The 25,340-nt window shown below is 41.8% G+C and overlaps 1 long non-coding RNA gene across 1 annotated transcript in view; it reads right to left on the reverse strand.

Annotated features, from left to right (window-relative positions):
• Nucleotides 1-10,322: 10,322 nt before the first annotated feature.
• LOC121001729 overlaps nucleotides 10,323-25,340 on the reverse strand; it is a 28,951-nt gene continuing 13,933 nt past the window's right edge. The window contains exons 3-5 of the long non-coding RNA XR_005779121.1: nucleotides 14,611-14,620; nucleotides 10,442-10,445; nucleotides 10,323-10,333 (exon numbers count right to left, since the gene is read on the reverse strand). This is a non-coding gene — a long non-coding RNA (uncharacterized LOC121001729). The remainder of the gene's footprint in view (nucleotides 10,334-10,441; nucleotides 10,446-14,610; nucleotides 14,621-25,340) is intronic.

The following is a 25,340-nucleotide window of genomic DNA, read 5'->3' on the forward strand; positions in this document are numbered from 1 at the left end:
CATCCCAGAAAGCCACCACCACACCCCCAAATCTATAAGCCATGCCCCGTGAAGCCACGCCGCTATCACAGGCAGGGAAAAAAAACATATAGTATACCACCGCCCCATGTAAATATGGAATTTTCTGTTCTTTCACATGTAAAAACTCCACCGGACAAATGCTGTGTGTGAACCTGGTCAATCCAGCTCTTCTATCTCTCCAATATTCCCCATTCTATTCAGATCCTTCAGTTTGTCTGTTTTATATATTCAAGCCCATGCTTCCAATTGGGCTCCTGGTCACTGCTTTCCCCTGGATGACCCCCTATCAGTAAGTGTAGACACTAGACACTACATGCTTAGCTGATCTTCCTACTGTAGAGACTTCCAACCTCTCTCCAAAAAGTCTGCCCATAAAAACTTCTCAGTCTCTGCTGCACCCGATCTCCATCCCCAGATATTGGCTCCTGAAGGAGCTATGTGCCCCCCTCTGTTGCTCTCCCATCCGCGGCGCTCCTCAGTTCCCGCCTGCACAATTGGCCGGTGCAGCTGCAGCGCTCGCGTTGATATAATGTCACATAAGCCCCCAGATCCATACATGCTGCCGCTGGGGCCGGGCCCTGCCTCCTTAAAGTGACCAAGTGAGCGGACCCGCCGTCTAACTAAAAAGGAGGACTTCTGGCCAGTCTGTCCTGGCCTTGCACCGGACGGAGGACCAGGAGTCTAAAAACAGGACGTCTGGCCTAAAACAGAATTTTTAAGTCTAATGAGACCTTTCCTGTTAATGGACCAACTAGACGCGGAATCAAATAAAAATAGCAGTTCAACAGGTTTTTTGAATAAATGGTCAACGTTTATTGCCAAACATTTATCGACAGAGGAAACACAGGCTCTCATGGGTAACTTTACACATACTGAATGGTACTGTACTTACGAAAAGATATTCGAGGGACATTGGGAAGGTTGAAAGTGTCATAAACAGGGGGAGAGGAGAGTGTATGGTTTATATTCTGTGTACTTTTCCTGACTAGCCTTTTATGGGCAAGGAAAGAATAGGAGGAGGGAAGAGATGCATCCAGATAGTATAGGGTGGGAGGGAGGAAGGGGGAAGTTTTCATAGTTATTGTGGGGTTGATAATGGTGATGTTATCATTTTTGGAGGATACTTAATGCATTGGAAATGTGTGTAATAATATTTATGTACTAATGTCCAAACAATCTGTGATTGTACATACCTACAGAAATGAAATAAAATGTTTTTGGGGAAAAAAAAATAATAAATCCCTAAAGCCAGGATTTGTGTTAAAATGAAAGATTCTGTACACACCCTTTTAATACCATGCCACATCCAGCACTGATGTTTAGGTACTCACCTCTGTGCTGTATTTACAAGGCTGCAGTAACATAACACTGCTGTGTAATTTAAGGCCTCTTGCACACGACCGTATGTCTTTTACTGTGTTTTGCGGTCCGTTTTTCACGGATCCGTTGTTCAGGTTTGTGTTTCTGTTCCGTTTTTCGCCAAAAAAATCTCTGTATGGTTTCTGTATGCAATCCGTTTTTTACGGATCGGAAACATAAAATTCATTACTGTAATGTTTGTAAACCGTAAACACAAGTGGGCATGGATCCGCAAAAAACGGATGACATACGGATGTGTTCCGTTCTGGATTTGCGGACCCATTCAAGTCAATGGGTCCGCATCCATGATGCGGAATGCACACAGAGCGGTGCCCGTGTATTGCAGATCCGCATATGCGGTCCGCAATACGGCAACGGAACACCCACGGTCGTGTGCAGGAGGCCTTACGCCTAGTAAGTGTAAGAAGTTCTCTACACTGGGAAATCACCCTGAAACCGTTGTCTACAGATAAGTGTCTGGTTTGGCTATAATCCTAAATTATGTTTTAAGACCTAATAGGTTAGACACTGACTTTTAGGAAGGCTGCCTTCCAATAGCTCAAGGCACAGCTTTATTTTTTCTTACGAAAGAGACCTAATTTGCACTACTTTTTTTGAGAGAAGCATTGCATGACATATAAAACTCCTTATGCCTACTAGGCAGTCTTCATAAGGAGAAATAGTAACCCCCCCCTCTTTATTATTTTGACCTAAATCTTATCCTTGGGGAAGTCTTACACTATCTCAAACAACCCCTTTAATACATTTATAAAAGTGCACATCACTAACGCAAAGGATATGTTGAAGAAATACCATCAATACTTTGTTGTTCCAAGAAGCCTGAAGTGGTCTGTACTTAGCATGCACTTAAAGGGCATCTGTCAGCAGATTTGTACCTATGAAACTGGCTGACCTGTTACATGTGCGCTTGGCCGCTGAAGAAATCTGTGTTGGTCCTATGTTCGTATGTGTCTGCATTGCTGAGACAAATGATGCTTTAATATATGCAAATAAGCCTCTAGGAGCAATGGGGGCGGTGCTATTACACCTAGAAGTTCAGCTCTCTCTCACCACTTTAATTGAAAGGGCCAGGCAGTGAAAACATCATAATGTCTGGCCCTGTCAATCAAAGTACAGAGGGTGCAATAGTTACAGAGAGAGCAGGTGCAACCCCCCTATTGCTCTTAGAGGCTTATTTGCATATATTAAAATATCATTTTTCTCAGCAATGCGGCCACATATGGGATCAAACACAGATGCCTTCAGTTGCCAAGCACACGTGCAACAAGTCAGCCAATTTCATAGGTACAAATCTGCTGACAGGTGCCCTTTAAAGGGGTTTTCCAAGTGTTTTTTGGGCCTTTGTATAGGTCATCAGTATCTGATCGGTAGGGGTCCAACACCTGGGACCTGGGCTGATCAACAGTTTGAGAAGGCAGCGACACTTGCAGTAGCATCACAGCCTTCTCCAGCAGGGAGTGAGGACCCGGCTCTCACACCCTGCTCTAACAGCTCGGACTGGCAGGAGTGCTAACCATGTGACATCTGTAGGAACTATTTGGCCCATCTAGTCTGCCCAATATACTGAATACTATGAATACCCCCTGGCCCTATCTTATATGAAGGATGGCCTTATGCCTATCCCATGCATGCTTAAACTCCTTCACTGTATTTGCAGCTACCACTTCTGCAGGAAGGCTATTCCATGTATCCACTACTCTCTCAGTAAAGTAATACTTCCTGATATTACTTTTAAACCTTTGCCCCTCTAATTTTAAACTATGTCCTCTTGTAGCAGTTTTTCTTCTTTTAAATATTCTCTCCTCTTTTACCTTGTTGATTCCCTTTATGTATTTAAAAGTTTCTGTCATATCCCTCTGTCTCCCCGCCACCGCATGTAAAGTGCTGACAGAGGGAGTGGACTCACTTTGACTCCCATCGGCACCCCGCAAATGCGATCGTGGGTTGCCGATGTGTGTGAAGGCTGGCTGGGGTCTGATGTAGGCCCCAGACCAGCCTTCAGTAATTTCCAGCAGGCTCCGCCTCTCTGGCGCAGCCTGCTGGTCAATGTTAGAATAGCATTGCCATTAAAATGCAATGCACTATAGAGATAGTGCATTGAATTTTAAAAGCAATCAAAAAGATGTCTGTTATAGTCCCCTTGTGGGAAAATTAAGTGTTTAAAAAAAACAACTAATTTATTCAATAAAAAAAATCCCATAAAAGGGGGGGGGGGCGGAGCTTGACCGCGGACTGGATGGCAGCCTGAGAGAGCTCTCTCCTGCCACGTACTTGCACTAGCATTGAAATACCCCATCAAATCGCCTAAATTATGGGTAAAATAGGGAGATACCAGCCGAGGGAAGGTGAAGGAATCGCCAGATCAAAGATGAACCAAGCAGCGGTAACGAAGCTCTTTGCAAAGAGACATACGCACTCTCCCGCCTCGCAGGCTAAGATGGCGCTGGAGCCCACTGGACAGAGAGACTCTGAGGAGGAACATCACTCCAGCAGTGAAGACGATCAGTCTCCAGATGAAACGCTCACCGCGGCAGTGCTTAAGAGAACCTTAGCCCAGGCACTGAGACCGGTAAGAGACGACTCAGCCGACATCAAGACGGACTTACATGCCCTCGGTTTCCGAACGGAGGCCCTAGAGTCGACATGCTCGGAGCTCACTGCTCATGCCTCAGGTCTGGCAGCCAGAACAGAGCAGTTGGAAGCTCATGTGAATACGGCGTACACATTAATAGAAGACCAAGAGAACAGAAGCCGTTGAAAAAATATTAGAATTAAAGGGCTACCGGAATCCTGGGCTAATGAGGCCCTCCCTAAAGTGGCACAAGAAATATTTGCTGGGCTCTTGGGGCCGGATCGTGCCATGGAGGTTGTAATAGAGCGGATACATAGGGCCCTCCGCTCGAAACCAAAACCCAACGAACCACCACGCGACATAATATGTGGTCTGCTATCGTTTGTGGATACAGCGGCGATCCTACGTTCGGCTAGAGAAAAGAGCCCTACCTCCTATGAAGGAGTCGAGATTTCCCTTTACCAGGACATTGCTCCCTCTACTCTCCAGAAACGGCGTATTCTGCGCCCGCTGCTAGACAAGTTGCGAGCAAAAAACCTCCAATATGCTTGGCTATTTCCATTTGGGATCTCTATACTAAAGAATGATAAGCGGATCATTATAAAAACCCCAGCTGATCTGGAAACCGCATGGTCTACTCTAGGTATAGAACCAGTAGGGGTTCCGTCATGGTCGCCGGCAGCGGATTTAGTGCGATTACCTCCTTTACCACAGATAGAGGACTGGCATACTTCATCTCGTCCGAAACCCCAGAGAACCAAGAGATCATCAACTCATAACAGCTCACCTCCTCGCTGAACCCAGGAACTCACTACGTTGATTTTATCCTGAGTCGGTTTCGATCGAGTCACATGTAGCTTTATCGTCGCTGACGAAGTTTCGTCCCATCCATCGCAAGTGGGAACTGTTCACACCATTTAGAAGAAGTTTTTCTAAGGCGAATTTCCAGCTCGTCCTTTGTTTGTTTAATGGATTTGAGTTACCCCTCTCTCCTTCTCTGTCCCACCCCCCCCCCTCCCCTCGTCCTTACTTTCTCCTTTTATGTTTTTCTCTAGATTATATGCAGACCGTTACTGGCTTCACTATACAGGAGTTCACAAGAATAGAACTTTGGATCAACTTGATTAATGATAGCACCTGAGTATAAGGATATCTCTTATTATGTGGTTAAAATAGAGTACTTAAATGAAATGAGGTTTCGTTTGCCCCATCTCTCTAAAATTGCATAATACTATTGAGTAATAGTAGCAAAATATAGGGTAATAGCTCGCTGGTATGAAGCGAATGACCTGAAGATCAAGGTTATGATTCCCCCCTATTGGTGGAGCAGACGAAACATCGTGACTATATTGGAATTACTGTCGTCGTCGTCCCCCCCCCTCCCACATTTTGTTTGTTTTTTACTGGCTTACCTTATAGTTTTACTCATTTACTCCAAGTCCAGACATGATAGATAATTCTAGTTAACAGATTGCAAGTAACTAGACTGGTAAATGAATATGTTTGCAAAATGTAATAGATATATATAATTTCTATTTCGGAAGCAAAGTGATCACCCCCCCCCCCTCTCCTCCCCCCCCCCCCCCCCCCCCTCCTTCCCAAACCCAGTCCAGATGTTATCTATTTCCCTGGATTGATGCTGATGCTATAGTCAAGGTTTATACTAATTGGCGAGTTGCTTTTTGTTTTGCATAATGTTACGTGCCTGTACACCACAGGTCAAGACTTGTTCACAATTTGAACACTTTGTTACCCCTACCCCGGAGTACTTACTCACACAATAACCCATTTATTGGCTTCAAAGATTTGAAGCTCATCTTTTACTTTACCCCTCTCACCCATCTCATCCTCTTTTGTCATCCTTATTGGCCTTCACACGATCTGTGTGTTGAGGCTGGTGATTTTCTTATTCTCACGCTACTATTATTATTATTATTACCCCCCCCCCCCCACTGCCTTTCCTGCACTCTTCCTGTACTAGGTATAAGGAGTATTCAGGACTATGAGCGAAATCAGATGTGCAACCTTCAATGTAAGGGGCTTAAATACCCCTAATAAAAGACATCATATACTGGACATGCTCAGGAAACTTAAAGCCATTCTCTTCTTGCAAGAGACTCATTTTAAGAAAAACAAAATCCCCAAGCTACCCTCCAAATACTTTACAAATTGGTATCATTCATGCCATGCTACCTCAGCCTCTAAGGGCGTATCTGTAGCAGTACACAAATCTATCCCTATCAAAATTCTGCAACAGTTCACAGACCTAGAAGGTAGAATACTATTTCTGAGGGTTCAAATATATAATACCAAGCTTACTTTGGCAAATTTGTATGCCCCCAACCATGGGCAAGTTCCTTGGCTTATAGACACCTTAGACAAACTTAAACTATTTGCAGATGGCCCGATAATTTTGGGAGGAGACTTGAATGTAACTTTGAACCCCTCGCTGGACTCCTCAACTAATAAGTCTGGTGTTTCTCAACGTGCATTAGCTAAATTACGTTCTAAATTTTCTGAACTTTCTCTTTCAGACATCTGGCGGCTGCAGAATCCCTCCGCTCGGGACTACTCATATTTCTCTTCAGTCCATAATTCGCATCAAAGGTTAGATTATCTAATGGTCCATGCATCTCTGCTATCACGGGTAACGACCACAGGTATTTCGGTTATAACTATATCAGACCATGCACCGGTCCACTTATCCCTTACCTTAGTTGATGTTGTTCCCACAACATGGAGATGGCGCCTTAACGAACAGATTCTAGAAAACACTAAAGCATCTACGGATATACAAAAGCACTTTTCCATCTTCTTCGAACTAAACAAAAACTCAGGCCCAAAGAGCCCAATAATTTGGGAGTCCCACAAGGCTTTTGTTAGGGGCATATTTATCTCTTGGGGATCTAAATTAAAAAAGGAAAGGCAAAAAGTCACCGACGAGCTGTTAGAACAGATAACCATTCTAGAGAAGGAACATAAAAATTCCAGCTTACGTGTAACACAAGAGAAACTGAGAGTTTTGAGAGAAGAGCTCCTCACTCATTTACAAAATAAATCTGCCAAGGCTTACCTGCATTTTAGACATAAGATATATGCCCATGGAAACAAAGGTGGGAAGCTTATGTCTGCTTTTCTAAAGAAGGAGAAAGCTAAGCAACACATTCATAAAATTAGGGACCACACGGGTAAGGCAACCTCGTCTCTTCCAGAGATGGCAGGAGTGTTCCACAAGTATTACTCAGCACTATATAATATAGATAAAGCAAATACGACACACAGCGAAAATCAGAAGAAAATCTTGACAGAAAACTTCTTACAAGACATTTCCCTGCCAAAGCTAGACCAAGCTATGATAAATTCTCTTCTCACTCCTATCACACACAAAGAAGTATCTATGGTCCTTGCCTCCTTCCCCCCAGGAAAAAGCCCAGGTCCGGATGGGCTCCCTTTGCTTTATTACAAAAAATTCCAAGATGTACTCATGCCTCATCTTTTAGATCTCTGCTCCTCACTATTTAGAGGCGACCCATTGCCTAAGCAGTCTCAAGAGGCGCATATTACCCTTATAGCAAAAGAAGGGAAGGACCCAGAAGAATGTTGTCGTTATAGACCCATATCACTTCTAAATTTAGACCTGAAAATCTGGGCTAAGCTTTTGTCCTTATAAATAAAGAAGCTACTGCCTCACCTGATAGGTGAAGAACAATCGGGTTTTGTCCCGGGGAGGGAGGGGAGGACCAATACGACTAAACTACTTACAGCGATACATCAAGCACATACAGAAGCTAAATCATTGGTCCTTCTCGGAGTAGATGCCGAGAAGGCCTTTGATAGAGTTAATTGGCTCTTTATGCACTCTACTCTCATAAAGTTTGGCTTTCCAATTGCCTTCATAGAAGCGATTTTTTCGCTCTACTCTCATCCATCGGCCTCTCTTCTGGTTAATGATTATTTGTCGCCTCCCTTTGAGATAGCGAACGGTACAAGGCAGGGCTGTCCTCTCTCCCCCACTTTATTTGTACTGGTAATGGAAACGTTGCTTCAAAGAGTAAGACAACATTCGCACATTAAGGGCTTTCCTACTCCTGAAGGGGAACTTAAAGTTTTGGCCTTTGCGGACGATTTACTGTTTCTACTGCCTGAGCCAGAGGTGGGGCTGCCCTGTCTGGTTGATCTGTTTGGGGTTTTTGGGGAGGTGTCAAACTTCAAGGTGAATGTCACGAAATCGGAGTTACTAAATATATCCCTCGCCAAACAAAATCTTTTGAGAGTCAAGGGTATCTCGCCTTTTGTGTGGTCCCCTTCTTCCCTCAAATACCTAGGTGTACATATCCCCTCGTCCATACATAAACTATATGATATGAACTTTCGCCCGCTCCTTACGGAAATCCAAAAAATCCTCTCAGACTATGATATTCCTCTGATCTCATGGTTTGGCAGGAAAAATGTCATTCAAACATATATCCTTCCCAAGGTCTTATATAAGATGCAAATGTTACCGATTGCATTACCACAAGTCTTCTTTTCAAAATTAAGATCATTGTTCTCGAGTTATATATGGAAACAGAATCGCCCTCGTTTGGCACATGAACTCCTAGTTAGGCCTTCGGGGAAAGGAGGTATAGGTTTGCCAGATGTGCAAACATTATATAAGGCGATTCAATTGAGAAGATGGATCAATTTGACTGGCTTCTCTGAACCGCAGAACATTTTCCAATGGTCAGCAAGGGCTTATAAAGGGGATTTATTGCGTGATATGTGGATTCCCTCTAAAGTGCGTAATAAGTATAACCCACTTGACAATAACCTGCTTTTTAAAGGGGCTTCTAACACCTGGGCCTCACTCTCACCTTCTCTAGCTCCTAAAATCTCGCCATTATTGCCTTCCAGCCTAATACCTGTGGTCGTTGGCAGAGAATCTTTGACCTTCAAACCCATGTGGGATCAACTAGCACATGTAACAATCTCAAACTTATTCCCGAGCGGAGGGATTCCCAGCTGTACAGAACTACAAGAATTGCTTCCAAACTTCACTCTCACGTTTCTGCATAGTTCACATTTCAATAGATGTTGTGCAGACTTCCTACAAGCAAACTATCCCTTCAGGGAGCTTACTGAATTTGAATCAGATCTATCATCTACGGTCTCCAAGTTTGGTAGGCTTCCTAAAGTGTTATCGATGATGAGAGGAGTAAAACACTTGAGTGGCCCTGGGTACATTTTGTCCTGGGAAAAGGAGTTGGGTCTCTCTTTCACTAAGATGGAAATAAATCAAATCCTTCAGAATTCCCATGGTCACTCAAGATGTGTACGTTTACAAGAAACACATTACAAAATTCTTGCTCGTTGGTATAAAACTCCTGAGTTTCTTTATGCACATGGCCTCTCCCCCACTAACCAGTGTTGGAGGTGTAACTCTCAGGTTGGGACGCATACTCATATATGGTGGGACTGCCCGATTATACGACCCTTTTGGTCTGAAATTGAACGTATAGCAAAATAAATTTTGGGTACACAACTAATGTTGAATCCAGCTCTGGTTTTACTTGGGTCTTCGTTATCGGACACACGCCAACACTCCTTGGCCTTGATTAATCATTTTTTAGCAGCAGCCAAATCTCTAATTCCCTTGAAATGGCTAAATACTGCTCCCCCCACTACTAACGAATGGCTCGAAAAGTTACATCAAATTTGTAGGTTTGAAGAGATGTCCAGTAGATCATGTCGCACCCATCATAAGTTCCTCAAAATTTGGGACGCTTGGCTGAAATCATCATACTGCAGAGAAACACGTGCCAATCTTCCTCCTAATACCTAGTAAAGTAGTGTCCTGTAATAGCTTCCTGAAATACTCCTGTCATCCCTCCCCCCCTCCCTCATTTGCCTAGCATATCCTCTCCTAAATGCATACTAACTCTCTACTCTAGTCTATGGATATAAAACAAGTTTGTTACCCTATATGATGTCATCAGGATATGTAACTCAGTATGATGTAATACTAGTCATATGCTGTATCTTTAATGTGTCATGTTATTCATTGATATTCATGACCCCGATTGGGGTTTGTTTGTATTTGTACTTTGTCATGATCATATTGGATATCTTCTCTTAGCTATCCAAAACAATAAAAACACAGATGACAAAAAAAAATAAAAAATCCCATAAAAAAAAATTATGGTTTTTTTCCATTGAAAATACGCTTTTCAATGAAAAAAATAGCAAAAAAAAAAAATCTTCCCCATATCTTTGGTATTGCCACATCTGTAACGACAGACTACATAAATATAATGTAAATTATCCCCTACCGGTAACGCCGTAAAAAACAATTACAAAAATAGACAGAATTGTTAATTTATTCTTAGTTGCCACCGAAAAAACTTAATAACAAGCGATCAAAAAGCGCTAATTACTCCGAAATGAAACCAATGAAAAATACAAGTCGTTCAGCAAAAATCAAGCCCTCACACAACTCCATAGAAAGAAAAAATAAAAAGTTATGGGTCTTGGGATGCGGCAATACAAAAAACATTTTTTCTTTTAAAAAAAGGGTTTTATTGCAAAAAAGTTGTAAAATGTAAAAAAAACTATATGTATTTGGTATCACTGTAATCGTACTAATATAAAGCTGTTTGGACGGCACTCCTTTATTATTTGTTCTGGTGCTCAGCGGTAGTTGCAATAGCCATATAATATGAATAACTACGGCACTCGTGTTTCTATTAAATTAGTGATGTTTCTTTATTATCCATCCAGGAAATTAATAAATAAATACTGTCCAACGTTTCGGTCTCATCCCAAGACCTTGTTCACGGCCTGAGGCAAAAATAAGAAATATGGTACATATAAGCACAAATATATAGACAAATGAAATTCCTGGATATTAGAAATATATATCAAGTGCATAAAGTAAATCAATTAAGTATAGTGTACAAGACATGAAAATTAAAAAAATCATATGCGGAGGAGAGATTATTGGTCAAAATATATGGCAAAAAAACCATACATCTAGACGAGGTCGCAATGTCACACAGGTTGCAGTATAACACAAGTGTCTGAAGATTCCTGCTACATATAGTCAAACCTGTTGGGTATAGGAAATGTAGTTACGTCTCTGGGTTAGTAAGAATTAGTCCTAATTCCAGTAGATATTTATGTATATATACAGTACAGACCAAAAGTTTGGACACACCTTCTCATTCAAAGAGTTTTCTTTATTTTCATGACTATGAAAATTGTAGATTCACACTGAAGGCATCACAACTATGAATTAACACATGTGGAATTATATACATAACAAACAAGTGTGAAACAACTGAAAATATGTCATATTCTAGGTTCTTCAAAGTAGCCACCTTTTGCTTTGATTACTGCTTTGCACACTCTTGGCATTCTCTTGATGAGCTTCAAGAGGTAGTCCCCTGAAATGGTTTTCACTTCACAGGTGTGCCCTGTCAGGTTCAATAAGTGGGATTTCTTGCCTTATAAATGGGGTTGGGACCATCAGTGGCGTTGAGGAGAAGTCAGGTGGATACACAGCTGATAGTCCTACTGAATAGACTGTTAGAATTTGTATTATGGCAAGAAAAAAGTAAAGAAAAACGAGTGGCCATCATTACTTTAAGAAATTAAGGTCAGTCAGCCGAAAAATTGGGAAAACTTTGAAAGTAAGGGCTATTTGACCATGAAGGAGATTGATGGGGTGCTGCGCCAGATGACCTGGCCTCCACAGTCACCGGACCTGAACCCAATCGAGATGGTTTGGGGTGAGCTGGACCGCAGAGTGAAGGCAAAAGGGCCAACAAGTGCTAAGCATATCTGGGAACTCCTTCAAGACTGTTGGAAGACCATTTCAGGGGACTACCTCTTGAAGCTCATTAAGAGAATGCCAAGAGTGTGCAAAGCAGTAATCAAAGCAAAAGGTGGCTACTTTGAAGAACCTAGAATATGACATATTTTCAGTTGTTTCACACTTGTTTGTTATGTATATAGTTTTGATGCCTTCATAGTCATGAAAATAAAGAAAACTCTTTGAATGAGAAGGTGTGTCCAAACTTTTGGTCTGTACTGTATATATTCACATTCCAAAGGTAAGGGATATCCACAATGTCATGGTAAAAGATTCTGTTGGCATTACACCAGAAGAGATCAAGACAGACATGGGGAAAAATGGGGAGAAATACGCCATAGGGGGGTCCATGTAAGGCATACCTTAGTACTTAGAACGTCTTGTATGCTGGATGGCTTTGCTTGAATTAGCTGAATCGAGGAAATAAAAGCAGAGCGCACGTCAGCGCACCGATGCGCGGATATTCGAAAAAGGCAACTAAGGGCACTGGCAGCAAGCGCTATAGTGGGATGGTATAGGACAATAATAAAAAGTAGCAAATGTCGATTCCAGTGCTGGCACTAGTATAAAGGGTTCTAGTGGGACATGGATCACTATATCCAGCTAGGATATAATCAGCAATATGGCACCATAAGAGATATGGGGGCATGGTTAGGTGAATATAGGTATAGATACCGGACTAATTATCATATATATAGATCAGACTATACTATATGAAGTCACGTACTACCTGTCGTAGGACTTTAGGAGTCATTTTGTCTGTAGGGAGTGACGGGAAAAAAGGAGATATTATTAATAATGAATACAACATGATATCATTAATAGTAAATACAAGACGTCATTTTGGCATATAGCAAATATACAAACTATCTTAAGTCAACGATAGTCAAGGTAGTATGCTAATGACCTATATGTAGCAAAGTGAGGTATAAAAAAGTGTAGTCCATATGATTTTATAGACACAATTTTTTTATAAACAGGATTTTATAAAACGCAGAAATCAAAATCCCTATTCATCCCTTGTGGTGACAAGGTATTTAATTCAAAAATCTAAAAGGATTCACGTTGTTTTAAACGTGCAATCCGGTTACCTACTCTTCTTGCCATCGGCATGTGTTCCAAAACTTGAAATTGAAGTGGATTGATTTGATGCTTTGCGGAAATAAAATGACATGGAATAGGAAGTTCAGTTTTTTGGCAGCGAATGTCAGACTTATGCTTTGAGATACGGTCTCGAACGTTCTAAATACTCTCACCCACATAGGCTAATCCGCACGGGCATTTTGATCAAATAGACTACATAAGAAGAGTTGCATGTGTAAAAATCTCTAGAGTGGTACACTTTGCCTGAATTTGGATGTATGATTCTAATACCTTTAATCACATTAGTGCATTGGGCACAATTAAGGCAGGGGTACGTGCCTGTTTTTCTGGGTGCTAGAGTAGTTTGTCTAAGTCTAGGTTTGAGTGGACCTATATCAGCACACACTAATTTGTCTTTTAAATTGGCCGGTCTCTGGTAGCACATGCGGACAGGGTGTTGGAATTCAGTAACGCTTGGATAGGATTGTTGTAGAATGGGCCAATGTTTTTTAACTATGGATTGAATTTTAGGCGCAAAGGGATGATAGGTAATTACTCAGGGAACGCGTTGAGCAGATGCCAATTTGGATGTGGTAGATGAAATAGATTGGACAGAAGAGAGTTCCTGTTGGAGAAGTGTGGTGGGCTAACCCCCTCTTGGAATTTTTTTGCCATTTCAGTCAGATGCTGGTTCTTGAGCACAGGATTTTCCACAATTCTAGCCACTCGTTTGAATTGAGAGTGGGAGAGGGAATGTTTGGTGTTTTTGGGATGACAATTGGAGTAATGGAGTAATGGAGTAATGTGTTGCGGTCCGTAGGTTTTCTGTGTAGGTCCGTGGTAAGTTTACCCGTTTGTGTTTTAATAACTAGTGTCCAAAAAACTAGTAATCGTAATGACCCAGAGTATAAATATATTATGTTATTTATACCGAAAAATGAACACCGTAAAATTTTCTAAAGTAAAAACGCAGTGGCAGTATTGCTGTTTTCCCCATCTCCCTCCCAGAAAGAGATAATAAAAGTTAATCGAAAAGTTATGTGTACCTCAAAATGGTGCCATTAAAAACTACAACTTGTCCCGCAAAAAACAAGCCCTTATAAAGCTATATAGATGGATAAATAAAAAAGTTATAGCTCTTGGAATGCGATGATGAAAAAAGGAAGAAAAACGCTTGGTCAGTAAGGCCCAAAACAGGCTGGTCACTAAGGGGTTAACACACTGATACTAAGTGAAGCTGTCATGGTTTTGATGTGACACCCAAAAGTTGCACAATTTATCATGACAGCACATGTTCCCATCCTCCTGAAATAGTCACCTGTAATAAACCCAAATTCGCAGACTATCCCTCATAAAACATAACCTTTATTAGGCTCTATATCATATAAAACACCCCAAAATAACAACTTAACAGTTCCGATTGAACTATTTGTATAAGCTAGTTACATGCTAATTACATATTCTATAGGCTGATTACATGCTGATTACATATCAAGAACAGGCTGATACAAGTTTAATCAAGACCTACACCAAATGTCTTCACAATAGCCTGATTAATTGCTAATGATCAGTATACATTACAAAGATAAAGCTGACTTCAACTCTACTCCCTAAGATAGATCCCGATACATCCCCACACGCACTCTCCGATCCTCACAAGACCTCCTTCTCTCCTCTCCTCTTATCGCCTCTTCCCACAATCGACTCCAAGATTTCTCCCGTGCATCCCCCATACTCTGGAACTCGCTAACCCAGGATATCAGACTCTCACCTACAGTGGAATCCTTCAAAAGAAACCTGAAAACCCACCTCTTCAGACAAGCCTACAACCAGTGACCCTGCTGCTATACCACCATGACCAACTTTATCCGCTCCTACTGTGTCCTTCTCCCATACCATGTAGATTGTAAGCCCTCACGGGCAGGGCCCTCTCTCCTTCTGTACCAGTTTGTAACTTGTCTTGTTTATGATTATTGCAATTGTCTGTATTATGTATGTGCACCCCTTATCATATGTACAGCGCTATGGAATGAATGGCACTTTAATAATAAATAATAATAATAATAAGATAGAAGAGGTACGATTCCCACTCCAACGTGATCAAATATGTGACTGGTTGAAACCCAGTATACTCTCTGAGCCGATTACATGCTGATTATAAATATCAAGCTGGTCACATATGTATCTTACTTCCTCAAATTGAAGGAGTCAGGGCCAGGTCTAGTAATCATCCAATAGAAACATAAAGCTAATGCCAAATATCAATAGATGATGCACAGAACATAAACGTCATGGGGTGTTTCCCCACAGTACAAAACGTCCTGCAACTACAACACAATACAACGTGTAAATGCATGTTATAGTTAAATGCAGTTCCCCGTGCAGGTGTCATACTGCAAAAAATGAGCGATCCACAATGTGAATATACGGTATGATAATTGAATACGCCTACACTGTGATCGATATTCGGGAGAAACCGCTATTTATATAACACAAATGCCATTAAGCAAATAGATGATGCTAGTCTCGGCCATCACGGACGGTTACTTGCGTGCCACTAGGGATGAATACTTGTTGTTACAGCAGGAGACCTTAACAGCAGATGTCCATCATGGTGTAGTGAGGACGCCAGAGTAGCGGTAGTACCGGCGTGCAAGATAGAGTGGAGGGCCGGCCTGATTATGGGTAAGCTATTTAAATCTTGTGCCAGTGCGCAAATAGAGGTCACGTGACTCGCTCTTAATCGAGCCAAGTAACGTGAAACTTTCTGAGCTAGTGATCAAAAGCCACAAGACTAAGCTCCAGATCACATGACCGGGGAATTTGCGTCATGGATACCATGACACCTTGCTGAATATAAAACACCCGGTCAAGATTATGCTGTTAGAGGGCAAATCAGACAAGGAGGAGGATTATAGCAGCCTGCACATCTTTTATATAGTAACAATACAGTAGTCAGATAAATATTATCCAATCCATAATGGGATATCAGTAACTCAATTAGGTTGTTTAGAAAGGGGAGACATTTTTAAGATATACAATAAAATTTACTGCATGATTAGCATTACATTAATATTAGTTTCATTAGAATAAGTAGGCTTGTTCCTTAAAGGAAACATGAAAAGTCAATATTATCGTTGAGACCTGAAGGGGTGACCGTATTAAGGGTATAAGTCCATTTTGATTCTTTTTGCTTTAGCAACCTATCAACGTCACCCCCTCTAATAGATTGTCTAATGGTCTCAATCATTGAGAAATGTAACGTTTTAGGATCGCCCAAATGGTGAAGTACCACATGTCTGGATAATGGCTTATCGCGTTTATTGCGAATATCTCTTATATGTTCCAAAATCCTTTTCTTAAATATTCTGCAGGTTTTGCCTACATATTTAAGTCCACAATCACACTGTGCCAGATAGACGACACCGACCGTATTACAGTTGACAAAAGAACGGGCCCTAAAGACCTTTGTTTGTTTGCTATCTGTTAAAGTGTCGCCTGTATGAATGTATTGACAAGCTTTACATTTACCACATTTGAATGTACCAAGTTTTCTACTGGTCAACCACGTACTTTTTGTGGGAGTTTCAAGGTGACTCTGTACTATTGAATCCCCTATAGTCCATCCACGTCTAAAGGTGATCGCCGGAAACTGGACCAAATACGTTCAGTTATGGTCGAGGTTTATTGACGATATTCTGTTGTTGTGGTCTGGGACTGAGGAAGAATTCACATTGTTTATGGATGAGCTAAATGGGAATCATATAGGTTTATTTCTTACTTTTGAACTTATTAATGACTATCAATTTTCTTGACACACGGATTCAAAGAGGCGAAGATGATTGTATCAAAACGACCCTATACCGTAAAAAAAAATGTTGACGAATAACTTGCTAAAATGGGAGAGTTTTCACCCAAAGGCATTAAAAAGAGGGATCCCGAAAGGGCAGTTTCTCAGAATACGGAGAAACTGCTCTGATCATAATGATTTCACTAGGGAAGCGTCCAAACTCTTCCACCGCTTCAAGCAAAGAGAGCATTCGGACTCTTGTCTTTATGAGGCGTGGGGAAATGCGAACATCATGGATAGAAGAATATTACTCCAACCCACAGAAAATAATAAACAAGCTGAGGTGATCCGAATAATAGGGACCTTTGATACTGCATCCCATCAAATCCGGGAGATCCTTGGCCGGTATTGGTCCTTGTTAAAAACGGATCCAGATTTGGAGGAAGTCCTCCCTGAGTTTCCAGCGATCACCTTTAGACGTGGACGGAGTATGGGGATTCAATAGTACAGAGTTACCTTGAAACCCCCACAAAAAGTATGTGGTCGACCAGTAGAAAACTTGGTACTTTCAAATGTGGTAAATGTAAAGCCTGTCAATACATTCATACAGGCGACACTTTTACGGATAGCAAACAAACAAAGGTCTTTAGAGCCCGTTCTTTTGCCAACTGTAATACGGTTGGTGTCCCAGATCTTAACTCCCCAGATCTAGTACATGGCTTGCAGGATAAAACTTACCAGGAAAGATTAAAGGACCCAGGGGAGGGCTGGCAGCCTTAGTCCTGGGGGGCAAATCCAGTCAAGTGGCCCATAGCACCACCCAATCAGCTCGCCTTCCACGCCCACCTTTTCCTTGTTTTATAACGGATTTTTATGTTATGAAGCAAGACAAATATGATACAATGTGGTTTAACATAATTTAATTGTAATAGCAAAAAATGATGTTTAACAAAAATAAAATCTACAGTTTTAACAAATGAACTTTGTATGGACACAATACACTTTCAAAAAATACAGAAGCCAGAGAAATAAATATCTGTATAAAACTTTAAACTAAATATTTGATCAAACGGTTAGCAAAGACCTCATCAAGGAAGAACTTTGACAAATAATTTCCAATACATCTGAAAACTGGACCTGTTCCAGAAGATCTTTCTCCACTGACATGAGCATTAGAGCATCAAGCAGTTCTTGTCCCATTGTGGCTCGCAGTCGGGTCTTGATGAGTTTTAGCTTGCTGAATGCTCTCTCACATGACACTTGTGTAAAAGAAAGGGTCAACAGGTGCTCATAGATGATAGAAAGATTTTCAGAAGCTGCAGAATAAAGGTTGTATTTTAACAACAACCTGTGACAGCAAAGAAAGCACTGCTTGCAAGAACCGCACTTTGATTCCTTTTGTACCTCACCTAGTTTGTCAGTAGGTGGAATCCAGTCATTAATCTCCTCCTCCTCCTCCTCCTCCTCCTCCTCATCATCAAGAATTATTTCCATCTGTGTCTCATCTTCAGAAAGACATCCTTTAAGACTTGGAAATAAGTTGGCAAAACTTATTAATTCAGTTTTGAGAGAACATTCATTTACTTTGGCTAACTTAGAAATTCTCTCTACTGCCCCTCCATCTAGCACTTTGGGATCTGTCCTAATTTTCTGAAAAGTGCGAGGATCCAGGTAGTGGGAATCCATGACCAATTGCTTATTTTCTGAAAATCTCTCTGTCATGCTTTGTATGATTTGGTCCAAAATTGGTCTGAACACACTAGCTCGAAAACATTGCATTTCATCTTCAGGTTGTTCATCATGTGAAGATTCTCCATCCATGCGTTTTTTTCGTGCCACTCTTCGAACTGGTAGCATAGTCTCGACTTCCAACGAGTTGAGAACATCACTTTCATCCATCAACTCATTTGTTTTTATTGCAAAGTGTTCAGCCTTTTGTTTAAGATTGTTGAAATCAATTTTTTTCAGTTGCTCAACTGCACGTTCGACCATTTGCCATGCTACCTTGAAGTCAAGGCCACTGGTTTGTAGATATTTTGAAACTGGCCCTATAACATCAAAAACCTGTAAAAATATGTTTGCTGTAAGGATAATCCTAAACTGACAAAGATTGTGAAAAAGGGATGAGGCCTCAGAAGTTGTTTTCGATTCAAACAAGTTACTCTGGGAAATTACATATAAAACTTCAAGGGTGTCTAAATAAAGAGAATGTTTTTCACCAAAAATCCAGTTAAGGGCCTTTTCTTTTGCCCACCATCTTGTCTCTCCAATTTTTTGTAACTTTAAAAGTTTTTCCTGTCTATGTCTTCTATCCAGTTGGTCTTTCCAGATATTCATTCTTTTGTGTGAGTCTCCAATAAAGGTTGCCAAGCGATTTAGGAGACCAAAATTTTTTTTAGATTCCAATACTTGACAGCAATCTGAGACACACAGGTTAAGGATATGACTATAGCACCATATATAAACTGAATCTGGTACTACCTTTGCAATCTGTGCACATAGTCCCACATATGCACTCCTCATATTTGCTGCACCATCAAATGATTCACCGGCAATTTTTTGGAAATCTAATCCAAGTACATCAAAGCAGGACATTAGAAGTTTGTGAAATCCTTTTCCTATAGCATCTTTAACAAGGAGAATCGCCACAAGCCGTTCTTTAATGGCATCATCTTGCACATATCTCGCAACTACTGTTGCTTGATCTACAATTCCAACATCTTGTGTGGAGTCAACCTGTATACTGAATCGTTTCTCTCCGATATCAGACACAATTAAGTTTTTCATGCATCGAACTATTGCTGCAAATACTTTCTTTATTGTATTATTGGACAAAAATGTCACAAGAGATCCACGTCCAGTTGAATGTTTTCCTGATGTTTTTCTGTCTTTCAATCGCTGAGGAAAATCATACTGTGATAGAAGTAGGACAATTTCCAGAAAGTTCCCATGGTTTATTTCAATGTTATTTAAATTGTACAGTGATTCATTAGTGCCATGGGCACGAAATGGCAATCCCTGTTTTCCGAGGAGTTTTACAATATTAAATATACGGTTTAATACCTCAATATTTTGTAGTATCTCCTTCTTTCTTCTGGAGACTTGAGCCTGATTTATTAATGTGTCAATGCTTCTATTAGTTTTCATGGTAAAATAAGCACTAACAGCATCACAATGACTTTTTGAAGATTCGTGCTTATTTGCTGCCTGATAGCAATGTCGAAAATTAGAACAACCAGTAGTGAACGAGGAAGAGGAATTAGAAAAGGCAATGCATATGCTGCAAAAAAATGCTTCTAACTTTCGATCCTTTATTTTACAACTCAGCCATGAACGCTTCCCCATTGGACTTCTTGCGGTAATAAAAGTCTGCTGTCACGACTGAGGATGGGGAAAACCCTCAGCCGTGCGATGCCACGAGATGTTAGTGGCTGCTCGGCCAGGACCACAGAATTAGGGAGCAGGTCACCTCCTAATGCATCCCTAATCTGACCCTGACTCCTAGCTGCATGAGCCGACCTTGAAGGTAGGAGGGCTCATGCTCAGGAACCTCGGATCCCTACTCACCCTCCGCCGATCCCTGTACTAGGAGCTGGGTAGACCACCTGTTCCTCCTGGACACGGAGTAACAGGAGTCTAAACTGGCCGGGCTGCAAGGGGAACAGAAACAGACATATGGCAATGGCAGGTAAGTGCAACTAGTACAACACCTACCTGCCACAGACACAGAGCCTGGAACCCAAGTATAAGTGCTGCTGTCCACAATAACACAAGAGACAGAGCACACACCACACAGGAACCCAGGAAACCATACGCTGCAATAAATAAGCATAACACAGACACATCTTCGTAACATCGTGTATCACATTCTCATAACATCAAACAAGATTTAACATCACATAACATTTAACAAGATTTATGACCACAATGGTGGCCCTCACTGGCAGATGGTATAAGGGACCAGGAGGGTGCCTCCAGCTACAAACAAGGCTGGAGTACCCCTCAGCTTCAGGTCTCCACTGAGGCTTTATACCCCAAGTAGCCACACCCACACAGACACACCCAGTGTTCACACACACAGAAGGGAATTAACCCTTCTCACACCAGGGAAGGGAAGACAGCCACTTAAAGGAGAAAGTGCACATATAACTAAAACCCTGTGCACACCAGACATACAAAAGACACACCTAATAAAGATAGGTTGCCAGGTGCAACCGCATGCACATTGCAGCAAGCTGCCCAGCACCAGCTCAGGCTGCTAAACTGCCACATACATTATGTTGCCAGCGGCAACCACAGGTGAGGCAACATACTACAGCCCTCAACCTGTGATTGGCAACAAGACAAGACCGCAGGCAACTGCATGCGGTTCCAGAAGTCACGACCATGAACATGGTCGTGACATCTGCTTCTTGAAAAGGAAGATCTGCGCATTCAGTCCTGGTTGGCTGAAAGGGGTGTTTTTCAACAAAATTAATTTTTTCTGCTATGGAACAAGCAGGAGGAAGACTAAAAGATATTTCTGATAGATCACTTATAACACTTTCTGACATATCTTCAGGTGTGATACATTCTAATTCAGGAAGGTCTTCAAAAACATCTGGGTCATTCATCTGTGCTTGCTCTCTGCATTCTGACACCAGCTCCTCCTCAATCATGTGTTCTTCTGTTTGTGGGCTCACCTCATCTTCGACGGACACAACTGGCATGCTTGAAGGAGCACTTGGGCCGGCAGAAACCTCATCAACAGGAATTATTGGTTGTATACCACCAGCCTAAAACAAAAATTTTTTTTTGTCAACCTATTTTAATCTCCCCAACAAAGTTCTAGATGTAACCATGGAACTTAAGAACTCCATGCATGGTAACATTAAAAAAAAAAAAAACTCATGCAAACAAAGGATATAAAAATCATACTTACCTTACATGTAAGATTTTATGTGATTTCAAATAAGTTAATATATAGCTTAAAAAAAGTAAAACTGATCACTATAGAAAGTCAAGTATGGACACTTCTTGATAATCCATCATGAATCTTAACAAACGTAAAACTTCATCATGCACATCGCACATGCCAACAGACTACCGTTTATATACTCGAGAAATTTTTGTGGTAAACTTCATTTTAAAACACAGATCCACGGGTCCATGCTAGTTTAAATAGAATTTTGTTCACATTGAATGCGAGCAATATCGAGTTACCGGTAGTGCTAGTGTACTTAGCTGTACGTTGACCGCGATACCGGGCACACACACGGACAACAGCAGGCTGATTTAGAATACAGTGCAGCTATTGCTGATGACTGCCACCTATAGGTACCCTTTCCACGTCACTGTTGCAGCGGTAGCTGTAGTGAGCCACAAGTAGGAACACTAGCTGGCGAGATAATGCTAACCGAATGTGCCTGCTGCATTCAGGCATGGTCATCTAATAGCTTTGGAGCTGGGCGTGTGCACTGATATGCGGAGAAGTAGGTACCGTAACTGTTTAATTGTTACAGGATCTTTGCCTAGGTAAAACAAAATAATAAAAATCACAGGATTTTATTGCCCCAAGTTTTACCCTTGACTTATCCACGAGTAATAGCATATTTCACAATTGTTGGTCAAAAAACTGCACTCGACTTATAGACGAGTATATACGGTAGATATATTCATTTTTGTTATCAAAGAGTGATTATACATTTCTGTGACATAAAATGTAAGAACCAGCCTGAACTTTCGAACTTTTAACATACCACCGAAAAAGATAGTTTCATTTGCTCAGGATCCCTTCCTGCTAACTCAAGTTCTTTGGACCGTTTTTCTCAAATTTTCTGAGCACCACCTTTCTCTTTAAATGTTTTTTTACTCTCCATATTTAGCAATATGAAACCAACAACCAACTGTAAAATGTATTGAACAACAAAATATGACAATAAGTTACATAAAACCAGCAAACATTTACTAATGTAGTGATTTAATTTTGGATCCCGCCTTCCCACACCCTAGCATGCAGTCACGCCCTCCACCACAACACAATATGCAATTTGTGAGTGTATGACAGATCACCTCATCAATACAATGGACAGGAATGTGCAGTGTGTGAGTATATCATAGCCAACCCACTGCTTTCCCATAGGGAAGCATTGGGAGGCTATTGCGCATGCATGGCTTCATAGAAATGCTTTGAATCAATGCATTTCTATGAGGAGTGTTTAGCGTGATTGCCAGTGTTGCACGTTGTGCAACACTGGACTAGGAAACACCTCTAGTGGCCGTCTGATGAGTGGCCAGTAGAGGTGTTACTTGGCAGTAATGTAAATACTGCCTTTTTTTCTGAAAAGGCAGTGTTTACAGTAAAAATCTTGCAGAGACATGCTATAGACACCAGAACTACTATGTTTAGCTGTTGTGATTCTGGTGACTATAGTGTTCTTAATATAGAGGCAAAAAAAATTTAAAAAAAATCAGCACAAAAGTATGACATAAAATGGCTGTATCATTGTTCTACAAATGAAAAAGCACAACTTCTGACACATATATAATATTTTGCAGATTACTTTTTTTTTTACAATGTGCACATAGTACTGTACTACTAACCCCTCCATCCCCCTTCTCCATCCCTCCCCTTCTCCAACCACCCAGCATCCTTATTCACATAAAACAATATATACAGTACAGACCAAAAGTTTGGACACACCTTCTCATTCAAAGAGTTTTCTTTATTTTCATAACTATGAAGGCATCAAAACTATGAATTAACACATGTGGAATTATATACATAACAAACAAGTGTGAAACAACTGAAAATATGTCATATTCTAGGTTCTTCAAAGTAGCCACCTTTTGCTTTGATTACTGCTTTGCACACTCTTGGCATTCTCTTGATGAGCTTCAAGAGGTAGTCACCTAAAATGGTTTTCACTTCACAGGTGTGCCCTGTCAGGTTTAATAAGTGGGATTTCTTGCCTTATAAATGGGGTTGAGACCATCAGTGGCGTTGAGGAGAAGTCAGGTGGATACACAGCAGATAGTCCTACTGAATAGACTGTTAGAATTTGTATTATGGCAAGAAAAAAGCAGCTAAGTAAAGAAAAACGAGTGGCCATCATTACTTTAAGAAATGAAGGTCAGTCAGTCAGCCGAAAAAATTGGGAAAATTTTGAAAGTAAGGGCTATTTGACCATGAAGGAGAGTGATGGGGTGCTGCGCCAGATGACCTGGCCTCCACAGTCACCGGACCTGAACCCAATCGAGATGGTTTGGGGTGAGCTGGACCGCAGAGTGAAGGCAAAAGGGCCAACAAGTGCTAAGCATCTCTGGGAACTCCTTCAAGACTGTTGGAAGCAGTGCTTTAAGTGGGCCAAAAGAGGTGCCGGTACTCTATTAGGCGCCGGTGCTCCCCCCCCCTGCACATCAGACCCCCCCATCACACACATATATATTAGTTCCTCTATGTACCAGTACAGTACCCCCCCCACCACCGCACATTCGTTCCTCTCTGTACCAGTACCCCCCTGCACATCAGACCCCCCCCCCCACTCATCACACACACACACATTAATTCCTCTCTGTACCAGTACCCCCCAGCGCATGCGCAGTGTCGGCCGGTGTCCTGCTGAGAACATCCATCCGATCACCGCACCTGTGCACTGGCCCATAATTTTTCCCTACCCTAACCGCCGGCGAGGCTCCCAGCGCATGCGCACTCTGCTGTGAAATTTCCCTAACCCGTCATTGTGCGCAGTGCGCCCCCCCAATATAATAAACATTGGTGGCGCAGTGCGCCCCTCCCAACACTCCAGTATAATAAACATTGGTGGCGCAGTGCGCCCCCCCATCACCCCAGTATAATAAACATTGGTGGCGCAGTGCGCCCCCCCTCAATATAATAAACATTGGTGGCGCAGTGGGCCCCCCCTCAATATAATAAACATTGGTGGCGCAGTGCGCCCCCCCTCAATATAATAATCATTGGTGGCGCAGTGGGCCCCCCCTCAATATAATAATCATTGGTGGCGCAGTGGGCAGTGCCAATGAGGGGGTTAAAAAATAAAAATAATAATTAACTCACCTCCTCCAATTGATCGTCTTCTGTTCTTTCTTCATGACCTGTCAAAGGACCTGTGGTGACATCACTGTTAGCATCACATGATCCATCACCATGGTAATGGGTCATGTGATGAGCTCAGTGACGTCACCACAGGTCTTGAAGAAAACAGGAGAACGGCAGCTACGCGATCATCTGGAGGAGGTGAGTTAAAATTTTTTTATTATTTTTTAACCCTCACTGGCACTTCCCACTGAGCCACCAATGTTTCTTATACTGGGGTGTTTGGGGGGGAAAGCGCACTGCCTACCAACGTTTCTTATACTGGGGGGGGGGGGCGCACTGTGCCACAAACGTTTCTTATACTGAGGGGGGGGGTGGGGGCGCGCTGCCTACCAACGTTTCTTATACTGAGGGGGGGGTGGGGGCGCACTGCCTACCAACGTTTCTTATACTGGGGTGTTGGGGGGGGGGGGCGCACTGTGCCACAAACGTTTCTTATACAAAAACAGGAGGCGGGTGCTGGAATCAAATAGCCGGCACCCGACCTCTGTGACAGGGAGCTGCGATCAGCTACAATTAACCCCTCCAGTACCGCACCTGAAGGGTTAAC

Source organism: Bufo bufo, chromosome 5 (assembly GCF_905171765.1).
Source record: "Bufo bufo chromosome 5, aBufBuf1.1, whole genome shotgun sequence".
Taxonomy (NCBI): Eukaryota; Metazoa; Chordata; class Amphibia; order Anura; family Bufonidae; genus Bufo; species Bufo bufo.